Raw genomic sequence first — 14,191 nt, 5'->3', positions numbered from 1 at the left:
ATGCTCCAGAAGGAGCGCGTCTGGGGCAGATGCCTTCTCGGGGACAGGGATGGAGGGTGGCGGCTGACCAACCTCACCAATCTCTACCGAGACGCAGACTGGGGCGGGTTGGCACCCCAGCTTTGAAGTTTACTATCTAGCGGCTCAGTTGCAGTGGATACCTCACTGGCTGCCCGCAATCTACAGAATACCACTAGCTACCCCTATCTTGGAAACTTCCAGACACACTGCACTTATTCCACCCATGGACTAAGGACATCAGGCCCAAGATCCCATTACTACAGGTGGCACACTGCTGCTATCGCAGGAGCCTCTATAGGACGAGAGCGGCGGTGTCCTACGCACCAGCGACTGCTCTGTTTGGGAGGCTCATGGTTTGCAGATGACCACAACCATCTTACTTCCTGGCACGAGATGGAAATTCACATGTTGGGGGATCTGTATAAAGATCATGCCCTTCTCCCTTACCTTGAGCGAGGAGTACGGCCTACCTCCCAGGGGTTTCCTGTTACACCCTTCCATTGTTTGTGTGTTGCGGGAGACATGGGAAGAAATGAATACTGAACTCCCCACACACTATACGATGCAGTATTTACACGTGTTTGGCGCTGGCAGGCACTTGATACGCTGGTTGGCAGAGTCCCTCAGACAGCTCCTCCACCACTTACATCACTACACAGTCATTGGGAGTCCGACAGAAGTACACCGTTCATGGACATCAATGATCCTGCCTAGTAGAAAGTCCGACAAAGGTGCCAAGAAACGCCAGGTTTTGTCTCATTCAATACTATATTGTGCAACGTTGTACTGCCATTTGTTAAATTTTGTTTTGACCAATGACTTGGTGTTTCACCACTGCGCATATTAGTTGCTCAATGTTCACATGGTATGTTTTGTTCAGTTTAGCCGCCTATGGGCTTTGACATGGCATTAGCCATTGCTTTCTGTATTCAGTTTAGCCGCCTATGGGCTTTGACATTGCATTAGTCATTACATTCTGTATTCTGCCTATTGGCTTTGACATGCTGTATCCAGTCTAGCCGCCTATTGGCTTTGACATTGCATTCCTATTGGCTTTGACATGATGTATTCAATTTAGCTGCCTATTGACTTTGACATGCTATTAGATATTCTGCCTATGGGCTTTGACATGATATTATATATTGCATTTTGTATTCAGCTCAGCTGCCTATTGGCTTTGACATGATATTATACATTGCATTTTATATTCAGCTTAGCTGCCTATGGGCTTTGACATGATATAAGACATTGCATTTTGTATTCAGCTTAGATGCTTATTGGCTTTGACATGACACTAGACATTGCATTTGATACTTAGGTTAGCTGCCTATTGCCTTTAACGTGGAGTTAGACATTGCAGTTGAGAATCCAAGCTGTATTTTTCCAAGCTGTGTTTTTGCACAAGATGAACCAAGATGTTTTTCTCACAGTAGACTAGACCTGATAAGAGAGGGTACACTGGTTGTTTTTTCTCCGCTTGAGCCTGGGAAGAGGAGAAGTCTCGGAGACCTGGCCAGTCTCCAAAGGCTTGCTCGGTTTTCCCGAGTCTGAGAGGAGGGGGCACACCTTTGTAACGAATGTAACAGGCTGCAGAGGGTCAGATTCGAATCTGCCGGACCTCGTGCTGGAGCTTGGCGCCAGCTGCCAGCAATCCCGTGTGGGTAGATGAATCTCTTTCTCGCAGCTGACAAGGGGTCATCAGCTTGCAGACCTTAGAAAGATGAAGCTGTAAATAGTTTCCCACACGGTGAAGTATTCGTTTTGCTTTGCATTCAATATCTTATAAATATAACCGGCTGTGTATATTGCAAACTGATATATTTTGTTTGATTAACGCGGGCTTGAAAGCTACTAATTCGTCATACATAAATATTGTGGTTGGGGAAGAATTAACAACAATAAAAGTCTTCTTTGACCTCAGAAGTGCATTTCTGTTGTGTTATGTTAGTGCTTAGAAACTAGCTAAGAGGAAAGCACTACAAACGTGCCCACTTAACACATGCGAAAATGAACCAATACTTTCATCACTCTGATGCGGACTGCCCCAGATGAAGACCTGCTACATATGATATGGTCATGCCCGGCCATACACGCCTACTGAGATGCGGTGGGACAAAGATCACAACATTGTGTGAGTCGTATGATCCCGCTTACATAGGAAACTTGCGTCCTGGGGCTTTTTAATCGAAATAAGAAAACTGTTGTCACTGCAAGATTTTTAGACTTAGGATTATAATATCAAAGAGACTCCTCACTCGCATTATCATAAATTGAGAAGTTTTCCCCGCTCTACAAATCAGTCTGTTGTTTCAGATCTGGGAGATGGAACAAAACCACCCATTGTGATGAAGATTAAGACTATTTCCCTTTCATCAACTACAGTCTGGAGGCTTTAGAAGATGGTTCAGAGACTGAGCAGGGAAGCCACACTCCTGTTTGGATGAGCGGCTTGTTTAGGAAGACAGATTTCCTATGTTTACTGCCGCATTTGGCTTGACGCCTAGAAATAAAAACCCCGGAGTTGAAAGGATCCCTGACATACTGCAAAGTGGCTTTTACTTCATGTTTACATTACTTTTTTCTAACAACCCGAAAGGCTCTTGTTTTTTAGTGGTGGGCGGAATTCCATGGAATCTTGCTGAGTTTTTATGTACCTCCGCGGAGTTCCGCAGAGTAAAACTCCACATCTTCTGCCCACCCCTACATGGAAGGTTCTTAACTTGATTATTTGCATAGTTAGATTTTGATGTCAGAAAGTAAGATGTGCCCTAATTACAAGTCAGCCACTGGATAAGCCAAAGCAGGACAGAACAACATATTCTATACCACAAGAAGAAAATAAGAATTGAAACACAGTCCCAAATTAGAACAGCAAGATAAGAAAAGAGCCAGAAATGCAGAAAGGGAGGGAAAAAGAACTAGACAGAGGAAGAGTCATAGAGGAAAGAAGTAGGGAAGAAAGGAGGGATTCACTAGTAACAGTATATCACAACACTTACCTGTGCCTCTCTTCTTCCGAGGGCTCAGGACGGGAACACCAGCTATGAACGGAAAAGAGAAGAGAAAGGAGAAACCATTAAAGTCCACAATTAAAACCAAGGAGTTTCCACCCCACCAGAGGCCACTAGTTTTGGAAAGAGGAATAATTCTGGTTCTTCAACATGCATAATTACTGTGATAATATGCAACAGAATAAATGAATAAAATCTGATACCCACTATAGTGAGTTGTTAGCTTGTTATCGAATGGTTCAAAGATGACACATATGTAACTCTGATTCACAGAGATCCACACCCTGTTCATTGCACCAGCCAACCCATGTCCTCCATACTGAGACATATCACTTATGGTTATTAGCTGACCTGGCCTGTTGGATGTATAAACAAGGCTTTTTCTTCTTTCTGTGTGTGCTGCAAAATGCAAAAAAATAGGTGAAAAAAAGATATTTCTCCTCCTTGCGCCTCTCCTGAGGAGGCGTATCTTTTTGGTGCAAGGTCTTGTAAATCTGGGAACGCGTTAAAAACCATAGGAGTTGTGTGGGGAATCCCACGCCACCCTCATGGAACGCCTCCCTTGAGCAGAGTAAGGCTACGCAGCGATTTGCGCTGCTTTGCCTAACTCCATATTTTTGAAGCCAATCAACGCCATGCAGGGACTGGAGGTATGTGAACTGCTGGGAACCATTCTGGGCCGTACCCACCCCCCTCGTATGTAACATACTTGGACAGAACACCCGTCATCAACACATCCTGCAATCTTAGCCTTAGAATGTGCCTGAAAGGGGTCAGCTCAGGTACAGAACTGTCAGGGACTCTAAAAGCAGCCCTCTTCAGGCGCGCAAACAGACTCCCAGATTAAGTAAAATATAAAACTATCAATAAGCCATGCCAAAAGGGGTGCCCTCACTCCACCCTAAAAAATAATCAAATTTAGAGTTTGGCAGACAGATTACCCCGTCATAAACATGACAGATATCCCACCTGCAGTACTCGATTCCCATAGGATATAACGTGGTCGGAATATGGTGGACCCAGCCAAAAGGCAGCAGAGAGCTGTGCAGGTCAAAGCTGCTGCAATTCAGGAAACAGTTAATGATGGATCTCCTTAAATAAGTAGGTCTCTAAACATAGTGTAGTGTGCAGTAGTGTGTATGTATCTATATACATTTCTGTAGCTCAAACCGAGCTAAAAGGCAGCAGAGCTCTGTAGAGGCCAAAGCTGCTCCAGTCCAAGAAAGAGTGGAAGAGGCGCCTCTTCAAGAACACACGCATGCATTAACCACTCACAAACCTCTCCTATCACTTGTTGAGTTTATGTTTATCTTAGACCCGGCACAGTATTCAACTGCCTTTTGGCTAGCTTTATACAATACAAGTACCACATATATACATACATGCATTGGACATCACCTATTTGATTCTACACAGCATCTCTGTTGGATATCATGTCTGCCATTTCACTTTTCCCCATCTTGAGATGTTTTTCAAAACTATCTGATATTTGTTACTCCATTGGTGCCCCTTGCTGACTCAAAGAGTCAACATGTGTAGATATCTGCATTGTCAACATGATCGGATGGACCTTAAATGGAACCTCTGTGAGCACATTATGTCTTAAGTCTTCAGTTGCATAGCAAACTGCACTTGATTAAAACCTGAATTCTAAACTCACTATAGCTGATATATAATGCCCATTCCTGGGGGTCATTCCCTGTTAACAGTTCCAGTCCTCACGGTTACCGGTATGTGGGTGACGCCGAACAAAGAGGTCAGGCTCTGGGATGTAAAAAGGCTGCAGAACGCTGGTGTTGTGTACATGGCAGGATAACAAAATGATGAAATTATCAAGGACTTTACTTATGGTGGAATGACCATATACTAGCCAAGTACCTTTGCCTTCTCAATCAAGGGATACAGATCCTTGGGCGCTAGCACTTCCCTTACAAGAGCCAGGACTGGTTGTGGAAAGGTTTGGCGATTCGCTCACCAAATATGCATTTGTTGTGTACAAAAGGCCATTTCTACAAATAAGATTGTAGAATTGAACAAACAGTGGGGGTCATTCTGACCTTGGCGGACGGCGGAGGCTTGCACTGGGCCCTGAGAGCTGCTGTACAAGGCTTGCATTGTGCCCTGAGAGCTCCTGTACAGGGCTTGCACTGGGCCCTGAGAGCTGCTGTACAAGGCTTGCATTGTGCCCTGAGAGCTCCTGTACAGGGCTTGCACTGGGCCCTGAGAGCTCCTGTACAGGGCTTGCAGTGAGCCCTGAGAGCTCCTGTAGAGGGCTAGCACTGGGCCCTGAGAGCTCCTGTACAGGGATTGCACTGGGCCCTGAGAGCTCCTGTAGAGGGCTAGCACTGGGCCCTGAGAGCTCCTGTACAGGGATTGCACTGGGCCCTGAGAGCTCCTGTACAGGGCTTGCAGTGGGCCCTGAGAGCTCCTGTAGAGGGCTAGCACTGGGCCCTGAGAGCTCCTGTAGAGGGCTAGCACTGGGCCCTGAGAGCTCCTGTAGAGAGCTAGCACTGGGCCCTGAGAGCTCCTGCACAGGGCTTATCTTAGCACCGTTCATCTCTCTGCTCAGTCACTTGTGTGTGCTTCGTGATCATTATTACTCTTAATAAAGGGAAAGGTACATCACAGGCCACAAACAAGAGGCTGGGATTCGCTGCTGGTGCTGCTGACTCTGCCGCCGCTGACCCGGAAGTGATCCCACTGACAGGCTAGAGCGGAACTTCCCAGCATCCGCTGCTGTTGCTGACTCTGCCGCCGCTGACCCGGAAGTGATCCCACTGACAGACTAGAGCGGAACTTCCCAGCATCCGCTGCTGATGCTGACTCTGCCGCCGCTGACCCGGAAGTGATCCCCGCAAGCCGGAGAGCAGCGTCTCCTCGTCCGCTGCTTCTGTAACCCGGAAGTGAATCCGTCCGCCAGTTCCCCGCAGAGGACGAAGGGGGAATCTGCACAGAAGAGGAGGTGAGTGTCAGCAGAGCCGGGGCAGAGACAGGCATCGGCGTTGTCAGCTCTTCTGCTCTTTGGGGTGTTAACTTCAGCAGCATCAATTATTGTGATGTCATCAGATTCACCCACGACACTTCCTGGTAGAATCAAGCGTCATCAGTCATTTTATATGCTGTCACTTCCTGTGCTGACACAGGGCAACTGATGCCATCCCTGGTATCTTGACTCGACCACCCTGCCAGGCCCTCCCAGCTGAAGCAGGCTCACTACTTAACTAGCTCAGGTTACTTAGTTATAGATTAGACTGTAGTCATGAGCATGTCCAGGGCAGTGAGGGACCCTGAGCCCTCGTCGTGATGCCTCTGAGCCCTTCTGGTTATAGATTAGACTCTAGTCATCAGCATGTCCAGGGCAGCGAGTGACCCTGAGCCCTCGTTGTGATGCTTCTGAGCCCTTCTGGTTCAGTCTATCACACCCAGGCACTCCCAGCTGAAGCAGGCTCACTACTGAACTAGCTCAGGTTACTTAGTTATAGATTAGTCTTTAGTCATCAGCATGTCCAGGACAGTGAGGGACCCTGAGCCCTCGTTGTGATGCTTCTGAGCCCTTCTGGTTCAGTCTATCACACCCAGGCACTCCCAGCTGAAGCAGGTTCACTACTTAACTAGCTCAGGTTACTTAGTTATAGATTAGACTCTAGTCATCAGCATGTCCAGGGCAGTGAGGGACCCTGAGCCCTTGTTGTGATGCTTCTGAACCCTTCTGGTTCAGTCTATCACACCCAGGCACTCCCAGCTGAAGCAGGTTCACTACTTAACTAGCTCAGGTTACTTAGTTATAGATTAGACTGTAGTCATCAGTGTATCCTGGGCAGTGAGGGACCCTTAGCCCTCGTTGTGATGCTTCTGAGCTCTTCTGGTTCAGTCTATCACACCCAGGCCCTCCCAGCTGAAGCAGGCTCACTACTGAACTAGCTCAGGTTACTTAGTTATAGATTAGACTGTAGTCATCAGCATGTCCAGGGCAGTGAGGGACCCTTAGCCCTCGTTGTGATGCTTCTGAGCCCTTCTGGTTCAGTCTATCACACCCAGGTACTCCCACCTGAAGCAGGTTCACTACTTAACTAGCTCAGGTTACTTAGTTATAGATTAGACTCTAGTCATTAGAATGTCCAGGGCAGTGAGGGACCCTGAGCCCTCGTTGTGATGCTTCTGAGCCCTTCTGGTTATAGATTAGACTCTAGTCATCAGCATGTCCAGGGCAGTGAGGGAGCCTGAGCCCTCGTTGTGATGCTTCTGAGCCCTTCTGGTTCAGTCTATCACACCCAGGCACTCCCAGCTGAAGCAGGTTCACTACTTAACTAGCTCAGGTTACTTAGTTATAGATTAGACTCTAGTCATCAGCATGTCCAGGGCAGTGAGGGACCCTTAGCCCTCGTTGTGATGCTTCTGAGATCTTCTGGTTCAGTCTATCACACCCAGGCACTCCCAGCTGAAGCAGGCTCACTACTTAACTAGCTCAGGTTACTTAGTTATAGATTAGACTCTAGTCATCAGCATGTCCAGGGCAGTGAGGGAGCCTGAGCCCTCGTTGTGATGCTTCTGAGCCCTTCTGGTTATAGATTAGACTCTAGTCATCAGCATGTCCAGGGCAGTGAGGGAGCCTGAGCCCTCGTTGTGATGCTTCTGAGCCCTTCTGGTTCAGTCTATCACACCCAGGCACTCCCAGCTGAAGCAGGTTCACTACTTAACTAGCTCAGGTTACTTAGTTATAGATTAGACTCTAGTCATCAGCATGTCCAGGGCAGTGAGGGACCCTTAGCCCTCGTTGTGATGCTTCTGAGATCTTCTGGTTCAGTCTATCACACCCAGGCACTCCCAGCTGAAGCAGGCTCACTACTGAACTAGCTCAGGTTACTTAGTTATAGATTAGTCTTTAGTCATCAGCATGTCCAGGGCAGTGAGGGACCCTGAGCCCTCGTTGTGATGCTTCTGAGCCCTTCTGGTTCAGTCTATCACACCCAGGCACTCCCAGCTGAAGCAGGTTCACTACTTAACTAGCTCAGGTTACTTAGTTATAGATTAGACTCTAGTCATCAGCATGTCCAGGGCAGTGAGGGACCCTGAGCCCTTGTTGTGATGCTTCTGAACCCTTCTGGTTCAGTCTATCACACCCAGGCACTCCCAGCTGAAGCAGGTTCACTACTTAACTAGCTCAGGTTACTTAGTTATAGATTAGACTGTAGTCATCAGTGTATCCTGGGCAGTGAGGGACCCTTAGCCCTCGTTGTGATGCTTCTGAGCTCTTCTGGTTCAGTCTATCACACCCAGGCCCTCCCAGCTGAAGCAGGCTCACTACTGAACTAGCTCAGGTTACTTAGTTATAGATTAGACTGTAGTCATCAGCATGTCCAGGGCAGTGAGGGACCCTTAGCCCTCGTTGTGATGCTTCTGAGCCCTTCTGGTTCAGTCTATCACACCCAGGTACTCCCAGCTGAAGCAGGTTCACTACTTAACTAGCTCAGGTTACTTAGTTATAGATTAGACTCTAGTCATTAGAATGTCCAGGGCAGTGAGGGACCCTGAGCCCTCGTTGTGATGCTTCTGAGCCCTTCTGGTTATAGATTAGACTCTAGTCATCAGCATGTCCAGGGCAGTGAGGGAGCCTGAGCCCTCGTTGTGATGCTTCTGAGCCCTTCTGGTTCAGTCTATCACACCCAGGCACTCCCAGCTGAAGCAGGTTCACTACTTAACTAGCTCAGGTTACTTAGTTATAGATTAGACTCTAGTCATCAGCATGTCCAGGGCAGTGAGGGACCCTTAGCCCTCGTTGTGATGCTTCTGAGATCTTCTGGTTCAGTCTATCACACCCAGGCACTCCCAGCTGAAGCAGGCTCACTACTTAACTAGCTCAGGTTACTTAGTTATAGATTAGACTCTAGTCATCAGCATGTCCAGGGCAGTGAGGGAGCCTGAGCCCTCGTTGTGATGCTTCTGAGCCCTTCTGGTTATAGATTAGACTCTAGTCATCAGCATGTCCAGGGCAGTGAGGGAGCCTGAGCCCTCGTTGTGATGCTTCTGAGCCCTTCTGGTTCAGTCTATCACACCCAGGCACTCCCAGCTGAAGCAGGTTCACTACTTAACTAGCTCAGGTTACTTAGTTATAGATTAGACTCTAGTCATCAGCATGTCCAGGGCAGTGAGGGACCCTTAGCCCTCGTTGTGATGCTTCTGAGATCTTCTGGTTCAGTCTATCACACCCAGGCACTCCCAGCTGAAGCAGGCTCACTACTTAACTAGCTCAGGTTACTTAGTTATAGATTAGACTCTAGTCATCAGCATGTCCAGGGCAGTGAGGGAGCCTGAGCCCTCGTTGTGATGCTTCTGAGCCCTTCTGGTTCAGTCTGTCACACCCAGGCACTCCCAGCTGAAGCAGACTCACTACTTAACTAGCTCAGGTTACTTAGTTATAGATTAGTCTTTAGTCATCAGCGAGTCCAGGGCAGTGAGGGACCCTGAGCCCTCGTTGTGATGCTTCTGAGCCCTTCTGGTTATAGATTAGACTCTAGTCATCAGCATGTCCAGGGCAGTGAGGGAGCCTGAGCCCTCGTTGTGATGCTTCTGAGCCCTTCTGGTTCAGTCTATCACACCCAGGCACTCCCAGCTGAAGCAGGTTCACTACTTAACTAGCTCAGGTTACTTAGTTATAGATTAGACTCTAGTCATCAGCATGTCCAGGGCAGTGAGGGACCCTTAGCCCTCGTTGTGATGCTTCTGAGCCCTTCTGGTTCAGTCTATCACACCCAGGCACTCCCAGCTGAAGCAGGTTCACTACTTAACTAGCTCAGGTTACTTAGTTATAGATTAGACTCTAGTCATCAGCATGTCCAGGGCAGTGAGGGAGCCTGAGCCCTCGTTGTGATGCTTCTGAGCCCTTCTGGTTCAGTCTATCACACTCAGGCACTCCCAGCTGAACCAGGCTCACTACTTAACTAGCTCAGGTTACTTAGTTATAGATTAGACTCTAGTCATCAGCATGTCCAGGGCAGTGAGGGAGCCTGAGCCCTCGTTGTGATGCTTCTGAGCCCTTCTGGTTCAGTCTGTCACACCCAGGCACTCCCAGCTGAAGCAGACTCACTACTTAACTAGCTCAGGTTACTTAGTTATAGATTAGTCTTTAGTCATCAGCGAGTCCAGGGCAGTGAGGGACCCTGAGCCCTCGTTGTGATGCTTCTGAGCCCTTCTGGTTATAGATTAGACTCTAGTCATCAGCATGTCCAGGGCAGTGAGGGAGCCTGAGCCCTCGTTGTGATGCTTCTGAGCCCTTCTGGTTCAGTCTATCACACCCAGGCACTCCCAGCTGAAGCAGGTTCACTACTTAACTAGCTCAGGTTACTTAGTTATAGATTAGACTCTAGTCATCAGCATGTCCAGGGCAGTGAGGGACCCTTAGCCCTCGTTGTGATGCTTCTGAGATCTTCTGGTTCAGTCTATCACACCCAGGCACTCCCAGCTGAAGCAGGCTCACTACTTAACTAGCTCAGGTTACTTAGTTATAGATTAGACTCTAGTCATCAGCATGTCCAGGGCAGTGAGGGACCCTTAGCCCTCGTTGTGATGCTTCTGAGCCCTTCTGGTTATAGATTAGACTCTAGTCATCAGCATGTCCAGGGCAGTGAGGGAGCCTGAGCCCTCGTTGTGATGCTTCTGAGATCTTCTGGTTTAGTCTATCACACCCAGGCACTCCCAGCTGAAGCAGGCTCACTACTTAACTAGCTCAGGTTACTTAGTTATAGATTAGACTCTAGTCATCAGCATGTCCAGGGCAGTGAGGGACCCTGAGCCCTCGTTGTGATGCTTCTGAGATCTTCTGGTTCAGTCTATCACACCCAGGCACTCCCAGCTGAAGCAGGCTCACTACTTAACTAGCTCAGGTTACTTAGTTATAGATTAGACTCTAGTCATCAGCATGTCCAGGGCAGTGAGGGACCCTGAGCCCTTGTTGTGATGCTTCTGAGCTCTTTTGGTTCAGTCTGTCACACCCAGACACTCCCAGCTGAAGCAGGCTCACTACTTAACTAGCTCAGGTTACTTAGTTATAGATTAGACTCTAGTCATCAGCATGTCCAGGGCAGTGAGGGACCCTTAGCCCTCGTTGTGATGCTTCTGAGCCCTTCTGGTTATAGATTAGACTCTAGTCATCAGCATGTGCAGGGCAGTGAGTGACCCTGAGCCCTCGTTGTGATGCTTCTGAGCCCTTCTGGTTATAGATTAGACTCTAGTCATCAACATGTCCAGGGCAGTGAGGGAGCCTGAGCCCTCGTTGTGATGCTTCTGAGCCCTTCTGGTTCAGTCTATCACACTCAGGCACTCCCAGCTGAACCAGGCTCACTACTTAACTAGCTCAGGTTACTTAGTTATAGATTAGACTCTAGTCATCAGCATGTCCAGGGCAGTGAGGGAGCCTGAGCCCTCGTTGTGATGCTTCTGAGCCCTTCTGGTTCAGTCTGTCACACCCAGGCACTCCCAGCTGAAGCAGACTCACTACTTAACTAGCTCAGGTTACTTAGTTATAGATTAGTCTTTAGTCATCAGCGAGTCCAGGGCAGTGAGGGACCCTGAGCCCTCGTTGTGATGCTTCTGAGCCCTTCTGGTTATAGATTAGACTCTAGTCATCAGCATGTCCAGGGCAGTGAGGGAGCCTGAGCCCTCGTTGTGATGCTTCTGAGCCCTTCTGGTTCAGTCTATCACACCCAGGCACTCCCAGCTGAAGCAGGTTCACTACTTAACTAGCTCAGGTTACTTAGTTATAGATTAGACTCTAGTCATCAGCATGTCCAGGGCAGTGAGGGACCCTTAGCCCTCGTTGTGATGCTTCTGAGATCTTCTGGTTCAGTCTATCACACCCAGGCACTCCCAGCTGAAGCAGGCTCACTACTTAACTAGCTCAGGTTACTTAGTTATAGATTAGACTCTAGTCATCAGCATGTCCAGGGCAGTGAGGGACCCTTAGCCCTCGTTGTGATGCTTCTGAGCCCTTCTGGTTATAGATTAGACTCTAGTCATCAGCATGTCCAGGGCAGTGAGGGAGCCTGAGCCCTCGTTGTGATGCTTCTGAGATCTTCTGGTTTAGTCTATCACACCCAGGCACTCCCAGCTGAAGCAGGCTCACTACTTAACTAGCTCAGGTTACTTAGTTATAGATTAGACTCTAGTCATCAGCATGTCCAGGGCAGTGAGGGACCCTGAGCCCTCGTTGTGATGCTTCTGAGATCTTCTGGTTCAGTCTATCACACCCAGGCACTCCCAGCTGAAGCAGGCTCACTACTTAACTAGCTCAGGTTACTTAGTTATAGATTAGACTCTAGTCATCAGCATGTCCAGGGCAGTGAGGGACCCTGAGCCCTTGTTGTGATGCTTCTGAGCTCTTTTGGTTCAGTCTGTCACACCCAGACACTCCCAGCTGAAGCAGGCTCACTACTTAACTAGCTCAGGTTACTTAGTTATAGATTAGACTCTAGTCATCAGCATGTCCAGGGCAGTGAGGGACCCTGAGCCCTCGTTGTGATGCTTCTGAGCCCTTCTGGTTCAGTCTGTCACACCCAGGCACTCCCAGCTGAAGCAGACTCACTACTTAACTAGCTCAGGTTACTTAGTTATAGATTAGTCTTTAGTCATCAGCGAGTCCAGGGCAGTGAGGGACCCTGAGCCCTCGTTGTGATGCTTCTGAGCCCTTCTGGTTATAGATTAGACTCTAGTCATCAGCATGTCCAGGGCAGTGAGGGAGCCTGAGCCCTCGTTGTGATGCTTCTGAGCCCTTCTGGTTCAGTCTATCACACCCAGGCACTCCCAGCTGAAGCAGGTTCACTACTTAACTAGCTCAGGTTACTTAGTTATAGATTAGACTCTAGTCATCAGCATGTCCAGGGCAGTGAGGGACCCTTAGCCCTCGTTGTGATGCTTCTGAGATCTTCTGGTTCAGTCTATCACACCCAGGCACTCCCAGCTGAAGCAGGCTCACTACTTAACTAGCTCAGGTTACTTAGTTATAGATTAGACTCTAGTCATCAGCATGTCCAGGGCAGTGAGGGACCCTGAGCCCTCGTTGTGATGCTTCTGAGATCTTCTGGTTCAGTCTATCACACCCAGGCACTCCCAGCTGAAGCAGGCTCACTACTTAACTAGCTCAGGTTACTTAGTTATAGATTAGACTCTAGTCATCAGCATGTCCAGGGCAGTGAGGGACCCTGAGCCCTCGTTGTGATGCTTCTGAGCTCTTCTGGTTCAGTCTGTCACACCCAGACACTCCCAGCTGAAGCAGGCTCACTATTTAACTAGCTCAGGTTACTTAGTTATAGATTAGACTCTAGTCATCAGCATGTCCAGGGCAGTGAGGGACCCTGAGCCCTCGTTGTGATGCTTCTGAGCCCTTCTGGTTCAGTCTGTCACACCCAGGCACTCCCAGCTGAAGCAGGCTCACTACTTAACTAGCTCAGGTTACTTAGTTATAGATTAGACTCTAGTCATCAGCATGTCCAGGGCAGTGAGGGACCCTGAGCCCTTGTGATGCTTCTGAGATCTTCTGGTTCAGTCTATCACACCCAGACACTCCCAGCTGAAGCAGGTTCACTACTTAACTAGCTCAGGTTACTTAGTTATAGATTATACTCCAGTCATCAGTGTATCCTGGGCAGTGAGTGACCCTGAGCCCTCGTTGTGATGCTTCTGAGCCCTTCTGGTTCAGTCCATCACACTCAGGCACTCCCAGCTGAAGCAGGCTCACTACTTAACTAGCTCAGGTTACTTAGTTATAGATTAGACTCTAGTCATCAGCATGTCCAGGGCAGTGAGGGAGCCTGAGCCCTCGTTGTGATGCTTCTGAGCCCTTCTGGTTATAGATTAGACTCTAGTCATCAGCATGTCCAGGGCAGTGAGGGACCCTGAGCCCTCGTTGTGATGATTCTGAGCCCTTCTGGTTCAGTCTGTCACACCCAGACACTCCCAGCTGAAGCAGGCTCACTACTGAACTAGCTCAGGTTACTTAGTTATAGATTAGTCTTTAGTCATCAGCATGTCCAGGGCAGTGAGGGACCCTGAGCCCTCGTTGTGATGCTTCTGAGCCCTTCTGGTTATACATTAGACTCTAGTCATCAGCATGTCCAGGGCAGTGAGGGACCCTGAGCCCTTGTTGTGATGCTTCTGAGCTCTTCTGG

At 48.6% G+C, this 14,191-nt stretch overlaps 1 protein-coding gene across 1 annotated transcript in view; it reads left to right on the top strand.

The window, feature by feature from the left end:
• Nucleotides 1-5,918: 5,918 nt before the first annotated feature.
• LOC138293769 (uncharacterized) overlaps nucleotides 5,919-14,191 on the top strand; it is a 233,411-nt gene continuing 225,138 nt past the window's right edge. Inside the window, exon 1 of the transcript XR_011203104.1 lies at nucleotides 5,919-5,994. The gene's annotated coding sequence lies outside the window, so the exon portion shown is untranslated. The remainder of the gene's footprint in view (nucleotides 5,995-14,191) is intronic.

Source organism: Pleurodeles waltl, chromosome 4_2, assembly GCF_031143425.1.
Source record: "Pleurodeles waltl isolate 20211129_DDA chromosome 4_2, aPleWal1.hap1.20221129, whole genome shotgun sequence".
Classification (NCBI taxonomy): domain Eukaryota; kingdom Metazoa; phylum Chordata; class Amphibia; order Caudata; family Salamandridae; genus Pleurodeles; species Pleurodeles waltl.
Note: the sequence above shows the minus strand (reverse complement) of the source record. Positions and strands in the feature narration are given on the sequence as shown.